At 41.5% G+C, this 20,109-nt stretch overlaps 1 protein-coding gene across 1 annotated transcript in view; it reads right to left on the reverse strand.

Moving 5' to 3' along the window:
* LOC308597808 (uncharacterized protein) overlaps nt 1–20,109 on the reverse strand; it is a 242,221-nt gene that overhangs the window by 19,526 nt on the left and 202,586 nt on the right. The window lies entirely within an intron of this gene.

Raw genomic sequence — 20,109 nt, forward strand, 5'->3', positions numbered from 1 at the left:
CAACCCTTCATGTGGTTCATTATTGGACTCTTTGAACAGACAAGTAGAATAGATACTTATACATGTATGGACCTTATGCATGAACTGACTAGAGAATGAACATCCACTAGGTCTTCTGCTTTTTTCATTGAACTTTATGAGACTTCTGTTGAAATCTACAAATAGATACAATGAATAGTATACCTTATTTATTCGAAAGTACAGCCGGTTACGGTTTGTGTGTTTATTGAGTATGTTCCACGTAACCATAGGTTTGTTGTTGGTTGGAAAATGGCACCACCCCTATCTGGAAACTGCTATTCTAAAATTCGAGCCAAAGTTACCGTGCACTGTAACGGAAACTGCTATTCCAAAATTCGAACCAAAGTTACCGTGCATTGTAACCACCAGGTAAAAACGGTGCTTTGTTTTTCGTTTGTTTGTTTCTAAAACCGGCTCTCAATATTAATTGCACCATTCCTCCTCAGTGGTTGTCTCTGACTGTTAAAACTGCTAAATGCCATTTTATTGCAATGTGAGCAGGAATGTCGCATAGTATTAAAATCTCATATGCAGTTTATTGGTGGATTTCAACCCGTTACCAAAGGCTGCTTTGATTTAGTAGATCTCTCCCATTGTTAACGACATTTATCCCATAGGAGATAATACGGAGCTCTATTAAGGAATGCAGTTACTTACATGTACATATTGTACTAAGCATCGCATATAAATTATATATACTAGCTGTTATGCAGGATGTGCTTTTGGTGAAGTAAGAAATCAGTTCTCAAGAAATCTTAATAAACATTAATTTATTTTAATGAAAACATATTTGCCTTTGATTTCTCTGCGCTCTGCAGCAAATAAAAACGAGTTACTTGAAAATGCATCTTACAGTGGGAAATGCTCTGTTCGGAAGATTTATTCTGGCTTCACCAAGTGGAGAACTGGTGCTGTGTTTTCAGGCTGCTTAATGTTTGCCTCTGACTGAAAGCATAATTTTGGAATCCCGGTAAATAGGGAAGATGGACTGTGTCTTTAGTAAAAGGAGAACCTGGACTGCAAAATTCAATGAAGTGATTTTTGTTTCCCTGGTACCAATATGAGCCCGGGCATAGCAATAGTCAAAATATGCATGAAAGAGATAGGCCTAGGGTATTTCTAGATTACACATTTAAATGAGTTAGCAGTTTATTGGCTACGTTCATATCTATTTTTATCTATTATGATAATATTGCAAGTGTTTTTAGAATCCTGCTAATGTATTTACTTTTATACAATGCTTTGTCATATTTGCAATAAAGTTTTCCCATTCCTTTTTAAATTTGTTACCATCCTGATAACATTCTAAGTCTACTAGTTAGTTTGGCCATCTCTGCATATTCCATTAACTTAATTTGTCAGTCTTTTTTGTTTGTTTATGATTTGGACATGTACAATTGAACAATGTAGTAATGGAACCAGGGAGGGGGTAGAGAGAAGTCGGGGGATTAGAGAAATCCCATATTTTGGTACTGTGTTGAATGTACAAACATTATGAAAAATGATAGTTGCTCAAATTTTTATTTCTTATTTCTTAATGTTTATTGTTATAAGATGTTTGTTATATTGAAAACCAGTAAAAATATTAAAAAGGAAGTTTATTGGCCACAGGGGTGCCAACCGGAATAAAATATTTGGGGGCCCCCAGGTAAGCCCCTCCCCACTTACTCAATCATGTGATGGGGGCACACCCACACAATTTAATAGTGGGGGCCATCCCAGTTAGACCAGAAGAGTAAGCTGCCAGAAACAATCACGACTGTTTCTACGTAGAGAGCAACTGCATTCAGAACAGATACATACATATTTCTCTCTCTCTCTCTCTCTCTCTCTCTCTCTCTCTCTCTCTCTCTCTCTCTCACACACACACACACACACACACAATTTATTTCCCTCCTTCCCTGTCCTCTGATGGTATAATATTTCCAGCATATATAAAAGTAGCACACATGACTTCAGCTACAATTTTGACTTAATGAAGAGCTTAATAAAAATCGGCATTCATAGCTCCTGTGTAGACCGATAAATTAGCTAATGGAAAAACTAAGTCCTTATGTATTATGCAAAAGATTAGTCTTTACATTTGCATAATGTGCTACAAATGACCTACTGTTTCAAGGAGTAGCAGCTCAGTTAAATGTGATCTGAAAGCCAAAGTGACGTCAATAAACTAATTACTCTTAGCATGGCAGGTCTCATTCATTGTATGGAGTTCAGGACCTCCCTCCATGCTCCTCAGCGCAGAGAGGACAGTTGAAAGACACAGAAGACATGGCTCAAGAAAACAGCAGAGCATTAATGAAAGAAAGATATACTCAGCGTGATGGGAGGTAGAGATATTTCCATTTTGCTAAGCTTGTTAAATCATTTGTCTTTCTCCAATGGCATAGAGCTTGTGGTCCCTTGAGCTTGGAAGTGCAAATGAACCCTGGAAAATGGAACGATTTTGCCCCCAAATCCCAGGTTAGAGTTATCTGAGGCAAAATCTCTTTCAGTGTTTTGGGTTTACAAAAAGAAGGGACACTATTTAGGTGAGGAAAGGCAGGAGCTTCAACCCTCTTATGGTATAGGATTTGGAAGCATCTATATTTGTGAAAGCTATGGTTTTCCCAGTAGTGATGTATGGAAGTGAGAGCTGGACCATAAAGAAGGCTGATCGCCGAAGAATTGATGCTTTTGAATTATGGTGCTGGAGGAGACTCTTGAGAGTCCCATGGACTGCAAGAAGATCAAACCTCTCCATGCTTAAGGAAATCAGCCCTGAGTGCTCACTGGAAGGACAGCATCGTGAAGCTGAGGCTCCAATACTCTGGCCACCTCATGAGAAGAGAAGACTCCCTGGAAAAGACCCTGATGTTGGGAAAGATGGAGGGCACAAGGAGAAGGGGACGACAGAGGACGAGATGGTTGGACAGTGTTCTCGAAGTTACTAACATGAATTTGACCAACTTGCGGGAGGCAGTGGAAGACAGGAGTGCCTGGCGTGCTCTGGTCCATGGGGTCACGAAGAGTCGGACTAAACAACTAAACAACAACAACAACAATATTTGTGGCTTAGAATCATAGGATTGAAAGGGACCCAAGGATCATTTAGTCTGACCTGCTGCAATGCAGGAATCTCAACTAAAGCATTCAGGACAGATGGCCATCCAACCTCTGCTTAAAAACCTCAAATGAAGAAGAGTCCATCAACTTCCAAGGGAGTTCGTTCCACTGTTGAGCAGCTCTCACCATCAGAAAGTCCTTCCTGTTTAGTTGGAATCTCTTTCAACTTGAATCCATTGATTTGGGTCCTACCCCCTGGCACAAGCTCCGTCTTCCACGTGACAGCCCTTAAGATATTTGAAAATGACTATCACATTCCCTCTCAGTTTCTTAACTAGACTGAACATACCCAACTCCCTCAACTGTTCCTCATAAGGCTTAGTTTCCAAACCCTTTATCAGCTTAGTTGCCCTCCTCTGAATCCATTCCAGCTTGTCAATATCCTTCTTATATTGTGGCACCCAAAATTGGACACAGTATTCCAGGTGTGGTCTGACCAAGGCAGAATAAAGTGGTACTATTACTACCCTTGATCTGGACACTGTACCTCTGTTGATGCAGCCTAGAATAACATTAGCTTCTTCTTCTTTTTTGCTTTTGCTGCTGCATCACACAGTTGACTCATGTTAAGCTTCTTGTCTACTAAGACCCCTAGATCCTTTTCACATGTACTACAGGCAAGCCAGACGTTCTCCATCTTATATCTGTGCAGCTGATTTTTCCTACCTAAGTGTAGAACCTTACATTTGACCCTATTGGAATTCATTTTGTTGGTTTGGGCCCAGTTCTCCAATCTCTTAAGGTCATTTTGAATCCTGATTCTGTCTTCTGCTGCATTAGCTACCTCTCCCAGTTTGCTGTCATCTGCAAATGTGATGAGCATCCCCTGATTCCTCCATCCAAGTCATTTACAAAGACGTTGAACAACAATAGGCCCATGACAGAACCCTTCAACATCCCACATTGTTACTTTTTTCCAGGATGATGAGGAACCATTAGTGAGGCTTGCTGTGGCCCAACCTAGATCTGAAATGTTACTAAATGTGTGAGCTTGAATGAAGAAGGGAATACCGCTATATCCTTTGTCCATTTTTGTGTGTGTTAGAAGTTTACCTTCCCCACCATGTGGCAAAAGAACAGCTGAGGCTGATTCTGAGCAGGACAAAAATGGCCAGAAGGAATTGGGTTAAGCTGCCCTCCCCAACATCATTTCTTTGTTCAAACACTCACTCCCCAAGGCTGTTTTTGATATATATTTTTAAAATGTCAACAGGAAAGATATACAGAACTATATGTCTTATTTTCTGCCTTGTTGGTTTTACACTATCGATGTTATAAACTTCTAAATGGGTCTTGTGCAGAATATATAAATGCCAACGTTATCATCCCTTTACTTCTTTTTAAAGGTGAGTGAATAAACAATGTTGTTATGGCTAAAGTTGTTATGAGATACAGTATATAGATAGAAAGGCAAACAACAACAACAACAACAACAAATTAATAATAATAATTTATTATTTATTATTTATACCATCTGACTGGGTTTCCCCAGCCACTCTGTGCGGCTCCCAGCAGAATTAAAAGCACAACAGCCAGTTGAAATAAAAAATTAAGGTCATATATATATATATGTGTGTGTGTGTGTGTTCATAAATGTGCTGGCCAGGTGCGTACTCAGGAATTGGGAAATCACCATCTCAAAGAAATGGCCAGACTACCAGGAAAGGCAATCAGATAAGACATTATCCGATAACCTGGCAAACAGGAAAAACAACAACATTCAAATTTCTGTTGTAGACCACCTTTTCTGTGATGTAGGTATGATGTATGGAGGGGTGGTTTTGAGCTCCAGGGAAGGCACACCTTTAAAATGTCTATATAAGGGCAGGCACACCTTTGTTCTGGGTCCTCCTCCTTTCCTGCGTGTTCAATAAAGATCAGGCTTACTAGCTGCTTTGCTTCTCAATATTCTCTGGTTGGCCTCTGTTATTTTCTCCGACCAATGGAGAACCTACAGAGGACTCTATAAGGGCTCTTGTGTCCCCCATAAGGCAATAAGGGCAGATTTTTGTTTATTACACAGTGATGCATTTTATTGTCTGCCAGACCACTGTTGATGGCTGGTTTCTTTTTCTAGTGGCATTTTTACTTTTAAACCAATCAATGCCTAAATATGTAATTTTTAATTTAAAAAAGGTAAAAGGAACCCAGGAGCTTTCTAGGAGTGAAGGAACACAACTGGATACAACTCATAGATTCCCTTCTGTTAATTTCTGTGCTCAGTTTCAGCATTCGTTTGCTGTCTATGAAAAGAAGCCCATCTTGCATTAAACACAGGGGGGGGGGGAATCCACACTCTTACTATAGTTTAAGCTTAGTCATCAGTTATGACAAATCTCAGTACTTTCCATTCAATATGACCTGTGATTGGTATGTGAAATTACGAGTCTAAGAGGCACAATTTCAAATTATTGCTCGGGCTTAGAATTCAGCTCAGCAAGACTGATTTACAAGCAGCGGGTCCTGTGTCAGTTGTGCAGCTGTGCAGCTATCCTTCCAGCAACCAATGCTCTTCTTTAATTAGTAATGTTATTACCACTTCACTTAAGGTAGCTGAAAGATTCTCCTGAGATCTATTTGTTTAATCCGATTATTAAAGATAATAAATCTTTACTGCGCTGGACGATCCTCCGCACACCAAGCCATTTCATTATTTAAACAAATAATTATTAAACTTTACAATTCCACTTAATGCCTGACCATAACAAATCACAATTATCGGTTATTCAAACTGAATTACTTATAAACCACTAATAAAATGAGATTTTATTGTATTGAGCTGCTTAACACAGGAGCTCTTTATCAGAGTCTTTGATGTGCCATTAATAATTTTAAGAAGGCTGCCAGCTTCAACTACCTTGGTTCTTATTGGAAAACAACCAATGTAGCAGCTGAGATGTTTTATTTTTGATGGCCAAAAGTAGTAGTCGTGGTTGTTGTTGTTATGATTTATCATTGTTATTATTTCTGCTCTTCACTCCTACGATATAAAACAGCTCTGGGACTAGGTTACATCTCAAATAGGGATGGGGATAAATTCTGTTCAATTCACATTTAAAAGCAAATCTATCTAATTCCTTCACAAAATACACAAATACAGCCATCCTTTGAAATTCACACTTCTAACTTTGCAACGTGTACCAAAAATGCATAAAAGGTAAAGGTACCCCTGCCCGTACGGGCCAGTCGTGTCCGACTCTAGGGTTGCGTGCTCATCTCGCTCTAGAGGCCGTGAGCCGGCGCCGTCCGAAGACACTTCCGGGTCACGTGGCCAGCGTGATGAAGTTGCAGCTGGCGAGCCAGCACCAGCGCCGCACACGGAAACGCTGTTTACCTTCCCGCTATAAAGCGGTACCTATTTATCTACTTGCACTTAGGGGTGCTTTCGAACTGGTAGGTGGGCAGGAGCTGGGACCGAACGACGGGAGCTCACCCCGCCGCGGGGATTCGAACCGCCGACCATGCGATCTGCAAGTCCTAGGCACTGAGGTTTTACCCACAGCGCCACCCACCAAAAATGCATATACTGTGATAAAAAGTGTACATAACAGTGCCTACATTGATGAAACAACATACAAAAATGCACTGTATCATGGGGAAATGCTTGCAGAAATATGTGGATTGGGCAAAATTGCATATAAAACTTATGTATATTGGGATAAATTCTTAATAAAAGCTGATTAATTTTCATGATGATATTTTTTAAGAAAAAAGAAACGCCCAAACTGATGTGGAAATGTGGAGAACTGACTAGAAAGATGAGAAACTGAGAGAAACTCAAACTGACAGATTCACCCACTCCTAGTCTTAATCCAGTTTACTTTCCAAATACCTGATGAGGACCTTAAAAAGCAAAGGTCTCAAAGTATGGCAAATGTCAAAGATGTGTTCTTTATTTAAGAGAGAAAAATCCACATTGTACGGTGCGTCTAGGGAGGGGCAGATCAGTCTACTTTCTATCTGTAGCACCTTCCACATGTTTTCAGTGTTAAATCTATTCAGCCTCATTTCCACATGAATCTGTGAATTATATCATAGAATCATAGAACCACAAAAATCAAGATAAATCTGCCCCCCAAATGACATTTAAATTCTGTTCTGAATGTTTTCCCCCCCCTAGAAATACAAATTTCTCAAAGTGCTTTATCTCAAAAAACACATTTCTATATATATTTCCCCCTCAAAATATGCATTTTTGAAATGCATTGCAATACATCTTGGAGCCAAGAACTACATCATAAAATAAAATGTGAATCTAAAGTTTAACAGTGTTCTGGTTCACACGATAATCTGGGCAGTGTGAGGCTGGCTAGTTCATAGCATATCTTGTAGTTTGCAAACTACCCACTACAGGAATTGGAAAGTGACTTTAGCTAGGAGTCGAATTCAATCCAAATAATGGCAACACCAAGCTAAGGCCTAGGCAAAGACTGGTCTGTTAATTGTTTAATTGACACCGGAATGGAAAATGCCTGTGTGTATTTGCCAAAAGGATTAACACTGGAAAACTCCACTAAGCAAGAAGAGCTCTCTGAGCTGCCTAGATGGGATGACAATGACCGCTCCCCGCTTAAAACGGGGGGCGCCCTTTGCGTGGACGCGTGCAGCCCTAGATCTGGAGCGGCCCCATCAGCATAGGTTTGGCTTTGCCTTCCCTCAGGTGGGATACCTGGAGGTCTCCGCCTACCTCAGTCAGTTGTCCAATCCCACCTGGGGGAAGCGTTGCCAAGGAGACCAGGCCAGGTAGGGGAGGGATTACCTGCCCACACAATAGAGGGAGGATCTTACCTGGGAATCCTCACTTGGCTCCAGAGCTTCTCCCACCCTACCCACCCTCAGTTAATGTCTTCCTTTGCAGGTTAACTTTTCTTCATAGGTTTTGCAGGTTAACTTTTCTTCACAGGTATGCGGGCGCTGCTACGATAAGGTCGCTGTTAAAGGGCCGGAAAGGAATTTCCCTGCATTGGCAGGTTTCGCCTTTCCCGTAGCAAAACGTCACAACTTTGGCGGTATCAGGCCTTGGGCGGAATCCTTTAGTCCATCTTCCTCTTTGCGGCGGCGATACCAGCGTTCCCCGTTAAAGGGGTTTCTGAAGGGAGGCTTTGACCGTACGCCGAAAGGTCGATATTGCTCTCCCCTGTGGCGGCGGCGTAACGGGGGTGGCTATCTCTGCTTGAACATATGTTCTCCAGAGCTGGCCCATCCCCCTCACACACACACACTGGATAACCCTGATGCTCCCTAGGTCCCCGCCTGGGGACTGGGGAGGGAGAACGCCCAATGCCTGAGCCAAGGTCTACCCACATTTGAAATTTAATAAAGTTGTGGCCAATTTAATCCCATAGCACGTTGTCTTGAGTCGTTATTACACATGATGGGGGGGACCGCTCGGGATCTGGGGACTCCACCTGTCCACACAATTAACTATTGTCATTATTTTCTAGTAGCTCTAACATTGTGATCACATGAGAGGTGTTGAATTGCAAATTTGCCATCTTGGAATTGTGGTGGCTGAGTCTTTGTTCCTAGGCTCTGTGGAATTAAGGATGTGTAAATGGTTCTCCTGGAAAACAGTTCCAGGAAAAGCTTTAAGGACCTTTGCTTATAAGTCTGCTTGGATGTTTCTTTTATTTCTAAGATGCTGAGCTAAAGAGCAAAAGATATTCTACGGAATTATTTTGATGAATCTTTGATGTTTTTGTTCTGCTTTGAAGAAAGCTCTGCAAGTAAAGCTTTGAATAATATCTAATGGGACTGGACAATGTTTCCATTCCAAATGGAGTCCGTTTTTATGCATCCTGTCGTTTCAAACTGTGCAATATTAATACAGTGGTACCTCGGGTTACAGATGCTTCAGGTTACAGATGCTTCAGGTTACAGACTCCACTAACCCAGAAATAGTACCTTGGGTAAGAACTTTGCTTCAGGATGAGAACAGAAATTGCATGGCAGCGGCAGGAGGCCCCATTAGCTAAAGCGCTACCTCAGGTTAAGAACAGTTTCAGGTTAAGAACGGACCTCCGGAACGAATTAAGTTCTTAACCCAAGGTACCACTGTATATGCAATATGATCAGTTTGCTGACCTCCTGGTAAGGATGATTGGGTTAGGCCAGGCTTCCTCAAACTCAGCCCTCCAGATGTTTTTGGCCTACAACTCCCATGATCCCTAGCTAGTAAGACCAGTGGTCAGGGATGATGGGAAATGTAGTCTCAAAACATCTGGAGGCCTGAGTTTGAGGAAGCCTGGGTTAGGCTATGGTGATGCATATAAGGTCTGTTTGTAGAACTGGCAGCAAGGAGGAACTTCTTTGGCACTTCAAACAAGCAAACCAACCTCTGACCCCCCATCAATGGTGCCATTTCTCCTCAGCTTTGTGAAATAGACAAAGCAGAAGGGGTTCAGTATCCCATTAATTGCAGTGGGGCTCCTACAGGATAAGCACCCCAGAAACTATGTCCCTAGGCATCAGAGTTGCCACAGCTGATCCTCATCAATACTATGATTTTGCTTATTGAATTCTCTATTTAAAGTTACCTTATTAAATGTTCTTTTTTATTGTTCCCCTCCTCTTCTTTTCAAAAGTGTTTCTAAGCTGTAACGAAAATAATAAAAGAAAGCACAGGTTGCTGTTTACATTATGTTTTTTTCTCTCTCACCGCAGTGGCATTAATTTTATGAACAAATGTGTGATCTCCGATTTAAGGAAGGGAAAAAACGACGAGCAGGAAAATTGTACGAAAGTCATTATTTGTTCTCCCCCACCCCCACAAACGTTACATTTAATGGCCCCATATTGTATTCTGTCACTGGATGTAGTAAAATCTGTGTTAGTTGGAGACTTTTGGCATTGTGAAAATAATTGCTTGAGGCCCGTGAGGTCGAGGACAAAACCCTCCCTTCGGCTGTCAGCATTCAGGCAATTGATCTTCTCATTTTATTTTAATCTCACCATCCACTTCCCCTCTCCACTAAATAGACCCCCCCCCTCAATTCAGAAGCTAAATGTCCCCACTGCCAGGAGTGCTTAGTGTAAATGTAATATTACATGAATCAAAGACCCTTTAGGCTATAATATAGGCTGGTAATTTATTACTGAAGAACAGAGGCTTAAAAAATAAAAATTCTTTCGTTGAGGCAAATCACTGTGAATTAACTAGCAAGAGGGCAGCAGGTGCTCTCATTAAATTTACAGTCCCTGGCAGCAGATATCAAAGTTAAAGGAAAAAATCATGTAGCTCTACTGACACATGTAATTCCAACCATGTACAGATACCTTAGTAAAGCACCAGTGCTTTTTGTTAGCATTTGAGCCAATTTTTGTCAGGGGCTATAAATTTAAGGAAGAGCAGGAGCAGGAAAACCATACCCCACCACCATAATCATTAATTCAATTTATTAGTCACTTTCAGCACAAAGGGTCTCTAAGCAACTCTCACAAAAATTTTAAGAGAAAACGAGAAAGCAGACCCAATAAAACAGCAGCAAAAACGTATCAATAAAGAGCAAAATTGTCACAATCCATCAAATATCTGGGAGAAGCGAGAGGCTTTTCGTCCTGGAATCAAAAAGATGTTAACGATGGTGCCAAATGGGCATAGCAGATCGCAGTCAAATAATCTGGACTGATGGGGATTTAAGGGAGGGGAGTAAGAGTGGGAGAATATGTCTGTTTCTTTTTCTCTCAGTTTCTCATTTTTTCCCCCAATCTTGAGTTCACTTCCCCACATTTCCACATCAGTTAACAATTTTTAAAGGATGTGTGTGTCTTGGTTTGCATCTTTCTTCAAAAAGCGAGGATTAGGTATTATTATACCCAACCACTACGTTTTGCAGGAGAGGGCTTCTTGAAAATACCATTTTATGATGAGTCCATTCCATACGATGTAGGAACTGAGCCTTAAATGTGGTGGTTCCTATCCTTTAGATATCAAATGATGCCTCTAGTATCCTTTTGATAGCTGTTGAAGACCTTTCTTTACCAGCAAGCTTTTAAGTGGGCATTTTTTATTGTTAATATTTTTACAAATCGTTAAATGACTTTCAGATATTTTCTGGGAAATGACTCATAACTGCAATTAATTAATCAAGCAGCATCCAATTAACCACTCATCCACCCCAGAACCTCAAATCGTACAACTTTGTGCCTCTATTTTTTATCAGTAAGGGACTTACTAAGGCATTAAGGCAAGTATTGCAGAAGACAGCATCTCTGTACATTATAGGATTCATAGGATGACAACATATCAAGAGTCTTGCTGGAGACCAAAGGAACATCTTGACTCAGATCTTGCTTCTTGCAGCGCAGTGGAAACTATGCACAGTGGAAACTATGGCTTCCATTAATTGAATGCAACCAGACATGTTTACACTAATGCATCATTTGGTTTAGGCTTGCCATATGTAAAAAAAAACTACTGACATGTCCTGGTTTTTGGGTGTAAAAATGGTGTCAGGGAAGCTGAATCGTAGGGGAAAACTCGGATGCATGGCAACGCGATGGAAAAAGCACCGGAAACAGCTCCAGAAGCTTAAAATCACTATTTTTGGGTTTGTTCCTACAAAAAAAGCTCAACAACTTTGCTTGTGTCAGTAATTTTACTTTTTGAAATATGGCAACCCTAGTTTATCTGCAGATTTATATACCACTTCACAACAAAGAGTCCCCAAAGCAGTGTACCATGAAATAAAATATAAAATACGAAGAATTACAGATTCAATAAACTGGAAACAGTAAAAACCAGTTCTGCAATTATACAGTTCATTTTCTTGAGAGATGTGTGTTTTCTTTCCTTATCTGTCCTTTGACAAATAGCTACTGGGAAGAGAGCAAGCCATTGTCTGGAAGTATTAACAGGTAAACATGCTATTGTTTTAAAATCCCCTTTCTGTTCAAAATATACGCTCCCTATGCACGCATGGGTACATTATACATGCGCCACACAAACATGCCACAGTTCTATCACCATTTGGCCTGGCGTGTTAGTAAATCACCAAAGACAAACACAGCTACTTTGCTCACAGTCTAAGGAATAGATTTACCCCCCTCTTGTGATTCTTGTCTACGGTTCCTCTACATTCACAAAGTAGTCAGATGCAAAAGCCATGAACAAACCACAGTGCTTTCAACGGAGCAATTTATCTACTCCTTGAGAACATTAGTGTTTGGTCCCCACAGACAATCTTTAGATAATAAGAGTAAAATGAGTCCCATTTGAGTACCTCTAAACAAATTATGTTATATTCCCCAAACTCTTATCAGACTCTGTCCTTTTCTTATAGCTCCTTCGGTGGGTATTTTTCTGACTCTCACGGTGTATTACAATCAGCTTCCTTCCCTCTCCCCATTCCTTACTCCCATTGCCCATCTATCATATCCTGGTGAAGACTATTAGGATAAAAAACCTAGCCCCTGCAGGGGGATTAAACTTCCTGCCAGCCTTGGCTCTGTATCACATGTAGCCTAGTCTCCGTTGTCGAGAAGCAAGGCCAAGACATTATTTAGCTGGATGGGAAAGAAGCAAAGCTTGATGTTTTGTGTTACAGAGGATCTAGTTCTCAGAAAACCATAAGGCTGTGGCCATAAGAAGAATGCGATGATTATCATGAGAACGTAATTGTGCATTTTCACAATATGGAAAGTTAAGCTTGAAATCTGAAGGCAGCCCTGTTTAGGGAAGTTTTTAATGTCTGATGTTTTATTGTGTTTTTAATATCCTGTTGGAAGCTGCCCAGAGTGGCTGGGGAGGCCTAGCCAGATGGGCGGGGTATAAGCAATTACTATTATTATTATTGGAGGGACGCGGGTGGCGCTGTGGGTAAAAGCCTCAGCGCCTAGGGCTTGCCGATCGAAAGGTCGGCGGTTCGAATCCCCGCGGCGGGGTGCGCTCCCGCTGCTCGGTCCCAGCGCCTGCCAACCTAGCAGTTCGAAAGCACCCCTGGGTGCAAGTAGATAAATAGGTACCGCTTACCAGCGGGAAGGTAAACGGCGTTCCGTGTGCTGCGCTGGCTCGCCAGATGCAGCTTTGTCACGCTGGCCACGTGACCCGGAAGTGTCTCCGGACAGCGCTGGCCCACGGCCTATAGAGTGAGATGGGCGCACAAACCCCAGAGTCTGTCAAGACTGGCCCGTAACGGGCAGGGGTACCTTTACCTTTATTATTATTATTATTATTATTATTATTATTATTATTATTATTAGACAAGCTGATATTGCATTATACCAATAGGTCTCAACTGTTCTCTTGGGAAATCTTTGCCTGCTCTTCTAGGTAGGCTGATATAAACATTCGTTGATATATATATATATATATATATATATATATATATATATATATATATATGTTTGTGTGTGTGTGTGTGTGTGTGTGTGTGTCAGAATAGTATTTAAAGTACTCTGTAAATCAACATACAGCTAAAAAAAACAATAGCTAAACCACCCTAAGGGCAAAGGTAGGGAATAAATAAATAAATTGATGCTGATAAATTCATCTGCCTAAGAGTTCCTGTTGAACCCAATAGGATTTACTTCTGAGTAGGCTTCATGAAACGGTTTTCTCCACCTGGATTATGTTCCCATTTGAATCAAAATGATTTTTTATTTTTTTTGGTAAAATTTTAAGGTAAGCACAAACTAACATTTCCTATTAGAGTTTAAAGGCTTTCCATTCCATTTTGACATAAAAGCATACTTAATTAAAGTTTGATTTAAAAGAGTTCCTTTGTAGTCATGTGAGACACCCTTTTTCCTTTGCACCAAATATATTTTAGAATGTCATGCTTTCATCTCCAGCTTTTTTATGTTATGAATAGGAAAAAAGGGAATAGCTACACTGTTAATAAGGTGTGATATGACTATGCCAAGAGTGTAAAATACCAGCTGTTCTCGTATCAGTTCACATCTAGATTAAATAAACTGAAGGTCTGCTCTACACCTATGGACTTCTTTGACTGGCAGCCTCTTAACTGTCTGGCTTCTAATAAGGTTCTATTCTCTATTCAGAAGTCATGGTGTAACTTCATTATTTATTCTTCGTTATCTTTCAGAATGACCTCTCTATCGATATGAAACATTCAAAAACATAAGCTCAATTCAGTCATCATGGAAACTGAGAACCAAACCACAGTTTGGTAATCTGCAACACTCTTAAGGCCAAGACATGTCCTCCATTTTTATTACCCTGGCATGTGGATCACAATAATAATAATAATAATAATTTTTTATTTGTACACCGCCCATCTGGCTGGGTTTCCCCAGCCACTCTGGGCGGCTTCCAACAAAGATGAAAAATACACTAAAATGTCACATATTAAAAACTTCCCTTCAGATGTCTTCTGAATATCAGGTAGTTGTTTATCGCTTTGACATCTGATGGGAGGGCGTTCCAGAGGGCGGGCGCCACTACCGAGAAGGCCCTCTGCCTGGTTCCCTGTAGCTTGGCCTCTCGCAGTGAGGGAACCGCCAGAAGGCCCTCGGAGCTGGACCTCAGTGTCCGGGCAGAATGATGGGGGTGGAGACGCTCCTTCAGATATACTGGACCAAGGCTGTTTAGGGCTTTAAAGGTCAGCACCAACACTTTGAATTGTGCTCGGAAATATACTGGGAGCCTACAACGATCCCCTCCTGCTTTTCTTATTTTTTGTAATCATATCTTGCCCAGTTCAGTGATCATGGCAAACCAGGGCTGGAGCATAAACATGGTTTACACCGGTGTTTCTCAGACTTGGGTCTCCAGTTGTTGTTGGACTACAATAGTACCTCGGGTTAAGAACTTAATTTGTTCTGGAGGTCCGTTCTTAACCCGAAACTGTTCTTAAACTGAGGTACCACTTTAGCTAATGGGGCCTCCTGCTGCCACTGCGCCTCTGCTGTGCGATTTCTGTTCTCATCCTGAAGCAAAGTTCTTAACCCGAGGTACTATTTCTTGGTTAGCGGAGTCTGTAACCTGAAGCGTCTGTAACCTGAAGTGTTTGCAACCTGAGGTACCACTGTACAACTCCCATCCTCCCTAGCTAGCAGGACCAGTTGACAGGGATAATGGGAAGTATAGTTCAAAAACAGCTGCAGAACCAAACTTGGGAAACCCTGGTTTACACCAACCATAGTTTCACAGTTCAGGCACTGGGGAAACTTGGGTTATTGGTTTGTTTTTGTTTTATTATGCATTTTGTGTTCTCGTTTTGTAATTTTATGTTGTGAAGCACCCTGTGATCTTTGGGTGAAGGGTGGTGTACAAGTTTAAGCAACAACAACAAACTGTGGTTAGAGCAAGCCGGGGAAGTAAGCCGTGAAAGTTAGCAGTGGGAACCCAACTGGGAAGTGGGCCCTGCATGGCATGTGCCCAATAATTCTGGCCTCTGATAAAAACAACAACAACAACAATTTATTTATACCCCGCCCATCTGGCTGGGCTTCCCCAGCCATTCTGGGTGGTTTCCCAAAAAATATTAAAATACTATAATACATCAAAATTTTAGAATGTAAAATGCTATTTTATTTACCGATTGGTTTTACCTGGTGGGCTTATAGCCGAATAACGTATTATCTATCTATCTATCTATCTATCTATCTATCTATCTATCTATCTATCTATCTATCTATCATCTATCTATCTATCTATCTATCTATAATACATCAAACATTAAAAACTTCCCTAAACAGGGCTGTCATTCACATAAATATATATATGAAGGGTCTCATCAACCAAACCCAACTGGTGGCCTCATGGCTTTAATCAGTTGAGTTACAGCCTGTTAGCCAGGCTTCGAACATTGTCTTTTACCTCACACTGATATTCATCAATGCTCTTACTTCTTACTCCAAAGAAGACCATACAGCAGCAATTCCTTGCGAGTCCTTCGATGGACATATTTCATGCTTAGTTATGGGGTCCATGCACAGAGTAGAAGCTTTGTGCTCAATGAACCATGGGATCTTTCGAGTTCTGTGACACCTCCCCTACCAGACCCCCTCTCTGATATGAAAGCCTTCCCCTCCTTCTTACAAAGAGCTTTTCTGTGTCAGAACCAAACTTCAATGGATTCTCTCCCCACACACCATCTTGGCATGTGTTTGGAAGTCGAGTTTAAAAGGATTTTAACTTTTCAGCCTCTCTGTTTTGTTTCCTTTGGAGACATTTGTAAAGATGTTGTCAGCAGATTTGTAGGAAACAAAAGCAGCACGGAGGAGTGAGGGAATAGTTCTGAGCACTGCCAAGAGCTAGAATACCAGCTTGGAGCCTATGCAAAAATAATTTAGCAGGCATTTGAATTCAATGCAACATAAAAATTAACATTACAAATCCCTTTGTATTATTTCTGCAGCTCTAAGGCCACTCATTTGCCAGACTCATTCAGCTTGCAAGAGAAGAATTGACAAACCCATCCCAAGAGTCAGTAAAAAGAGGTCTTGAGAAATCAGCACTCTGCTAAAAGCGAAATTACACATTTATATATTCTAAACAGAAGGTTAGAGAGTGCTTATGCGATAAATTCCTATCCCTCTCAAACTACCAACGCTCAAGAAATATGCAAGGGAGGAAAAGAAGAGCTATATATTTAAAATAAGTGTGTGGGTAGCTTTATCGCCATGTAAACATTGGTGCTGTCAAAATCCTTGCCGTTGCAACATGCTCAAAGCCTGCCAGACCATAGGCAGTGCATGAAGGTCATACATTTGAATGCTGAATCTTTCTAATGTGTTGCAGGACCATGTAGCAGAACAAAGGTTTCAGAATCTTTTTTTGGTGATGGAAATGCAGCAATTTTGAGGGGGTGTTCACACGTTTCATTCAACTAGTACACAACTAGTGCTTTTGAATTATGGTGCTGGAGGAGACTCTGGACAGTCCCATGGACTGCAAGAAGATCAAACCTATCCATTCTGAAGGAAATCAGCCCTGAGTGCTCACTGGAAGTGCAGGTCCTGAAGCTGAGACTCCAATACTTTGGCCACCTCATGAGAAGAGAAGACTCCCTGGAAAAGACCCTGATGTTGGGAAAGATGGAGGGCACAAGGAGAAGGGGACGACAGAGGACGAGATGGTTGGATAGTGTTCGCGAAGCTACCAGCATGAGTTTGACCAAACTGTGGGAGGCAGTGGAAGACAGGAGTGCCTGGCGTGCTCTGGTCCATGGGGTCACAAAGAGTCGGACACGACTAAACGACTAAACAACAGTACAAAATCTGGATACGGTTGATCTGTATTTAGTAGCATATAATGTTCAGTGAGTGTACAGTCAGTGTACCTGGGTATACAGCAGTTTACAAATCAACAAGTATTCACTCTTGTACATGTATAAACACTTGTACATGTCTACACTTGTACCTGTGTTCAGCGCAATGTGTGAACCAGCCTTATACCAAGCTGAAATTGGGGGGTTATGATATGGAAATGTCCCAGTCTGGCAAACTCAGGGATTAGGACCATAACTAGAGGTACCATTGTATACACTATTATTGCAGACCGTATCATAGTATACCCATAGTATACCTGAAGGAGCGTCTCCACCCCCATTGTTCAACCTGGACGCTGAGGTCCAGCGCCGAGGGCCTTCTGGCGGTTCCCTCCCTGCGAGAAGTGAGGTTACAGGGAACCAGGCAGAGGGCCTTCTTGGTAGTGGCGCCCGCCCTGTGGAACACTCTCCCATCAGATATCAAGGCAATAAGCAACTATCTGACTTTTAGAAGACATCTGACGGCAGTCCTGTTTAGGGAAGTTTTTAATGTTTGATGTTTTATCGTGTTTTTAATATTCTGTTGGGAGCCGCCCAGAGTGGCTGGGGAAACCCAGCCAGATGGGCGGGGTAATAATAGTGGTGATGATGATGATGATGATTTATTTTGGTACACATTTCTTGACTGGAGAACTGTATTGCAAAAAGCTGAAGACAGTGAATTTTGAAAGCATTTCGGTTCTGTTGTAAACAAAATCTGCCCTTTTCCCCTTATAGGGTATCCAAGAGCCCATATAGCGTCCTTATGTGGGTTTCCTATTGGTAGGAGAAAATAACAGATGCCAGCCAGAGAATATTGAGAAGCAAAGCAGCTAGTAAGCCTGATCTTTATTGATCTGTTGCAACAGGGTGCTCCCCTCACACGCAGGAAAGGAGGAGGACCCAGAACCCAGGTGTGCCTGCCCTTACAAAGACATTTTAAATTCCCTGCCCTGGAGCTCAAGACCACCCCTCCATACATCATACATACATCACAGAAAAGGCGGTCTATAACAGAAATTTGAATGTTGTTGTTTTTCCTGTTTGCCAGGTTATCTGATAATGCCTTATCTGATTGCCTTTCCTGGTAGTCTGCCCATTCCTTTGAAATTGTGATTACTAAATTCCTGTAACATCGAAGGTGTTTTTTTTACCTCCTCCCTCCTTGCAGAGAAACATTTGGTCAGCTTGGGAGTCAAAATGGTTTCAGGACTGTCTTCAGACGTGGTTTATATATTTATGTACGTGTTTGCTTGGTACATTTATGAACATTTACTATATATCCAAGACCTTAAAATTCTTAAACATTTTGTTTTAGAAAATGCAAATTGTTTTGGCTCACATTTCTCCCCAGTCACCAGCCAAATGGCCCCCAGCCTCCTGAATCATCTTTGTACAGCTGCTGTGATTGACTCCAGTAGGTCCATGCTGAGAGTACTAGGAACCTGGCAGAAATGGACCTTCCAAAAACACATCCAGTTCTTTTCACCCCTTGTGCAGCCTCTGAAGAACGAAAGATATAGATCATTTTGTTTCAGAGAACAGCTTGAGGCTGTTACTTGCAGTGGCGCTAACCTCATAGCTGGAGGAGGCAGGCGAGCACATGGCAAGTGTGTCATGGCAATGGAATGCAGGCAGAGACTGTATTCCTGGAGGTGTCTGTCAGGCACTCTATATATCTCCTTCCTGCTCCTTTAGAGAAAGTAATCTTTGTAGGAACCTCTTCATGACATGGGACTGCAGCTTTCCTCCCAACAGATGTAATCCAGCAACATTACAAGCCAAAACGGGATCATTTGCAGGACTGTACACAAAGAATTGTGCAAATTCAACAGAGCATTTCTCTCTACCCAGGCTCCCGTTGCTCAGAGTCAACACATACAATCCTTCCAAGAGTGTTTTTTGGTTTCCGATTTGCAGCAGGTCAAATGTGAAAGGGACACCATATGTTACAATTTCAAATGCCCCCACAGCTTTGTTTTCAGTATAGCAGACTAAATATAAAAGATGATTTGGGAATTGCAAGGCTTTGGCGAAATGCAGCGTTGGTAATAAATTATTCTCTCTTTTTTTTAAAAAAAGAGCGAGTGAGAAAAAGAAATGGGCATGCACGTGTGCATGTTTTATTCCTCTTTGTTTCAGCATCCCATATGTTAGAACCATCACAAGGTTTATTAGTCAGCTGAGGTCAATTGAGAAATTGCAGTATTTGCTTTCATAATAGTGGTGTGTGCTATGCACTGCTTGAACTGGAAATCACACAACGATTTTTATTTGCCTCCAATCACTAACAGATGCCGAACAGTCAGATCATTTCCCTTTAAACTGACCCGAGGGATTAAAAGAATTCAAAGTTTCCAGCTAACTAGTGTCTTTGCTTTCCCTGATTATACTTCTTTGGACATTGGGGGTCTGAAAAGTTGCTTGTAATTTAATCTGCCTTCCCTCCCCCCCCCCGCCCTCCGATTTATTCCCTGCCTCAGCCTGTCTCTTTATAGCCTCAATAGCCATAATCTTTGCAGGGGTTTTCTTTTTGGTCTTCAGAATACCTCAATGTTTAAAGCATGGGTAGGCAAACTGAGGCCCGGGGGCCAGATGTGGCCCAATCGCCTTCTCAATCTGGCCCACGGACTGTCAGCGTGTTTTTACATGAGTAGAATGTGTCCTTTTATTTAAAATGCATCTCTGGGCTGTTTGTGGGGCATGCCTGGTGTTTTTACATGAGTAGAATGTGTGCTTTTATTTAAAATGTATCTCTGGGTTATTTGTG

This window comes from Podarcis bocagei, assembly GCF_964188305.1.
Source record: "Podarcis bocagei genome assembly, chromosome: 11".
In the NCBI taxonomy this organism is placed as follows: domain Eukaryota; kingdom Metazoa; phylum Chordata; class Lepidosauria; order Squamata; family Lacertidae; genus Podarcis; species Podarcis bocagei.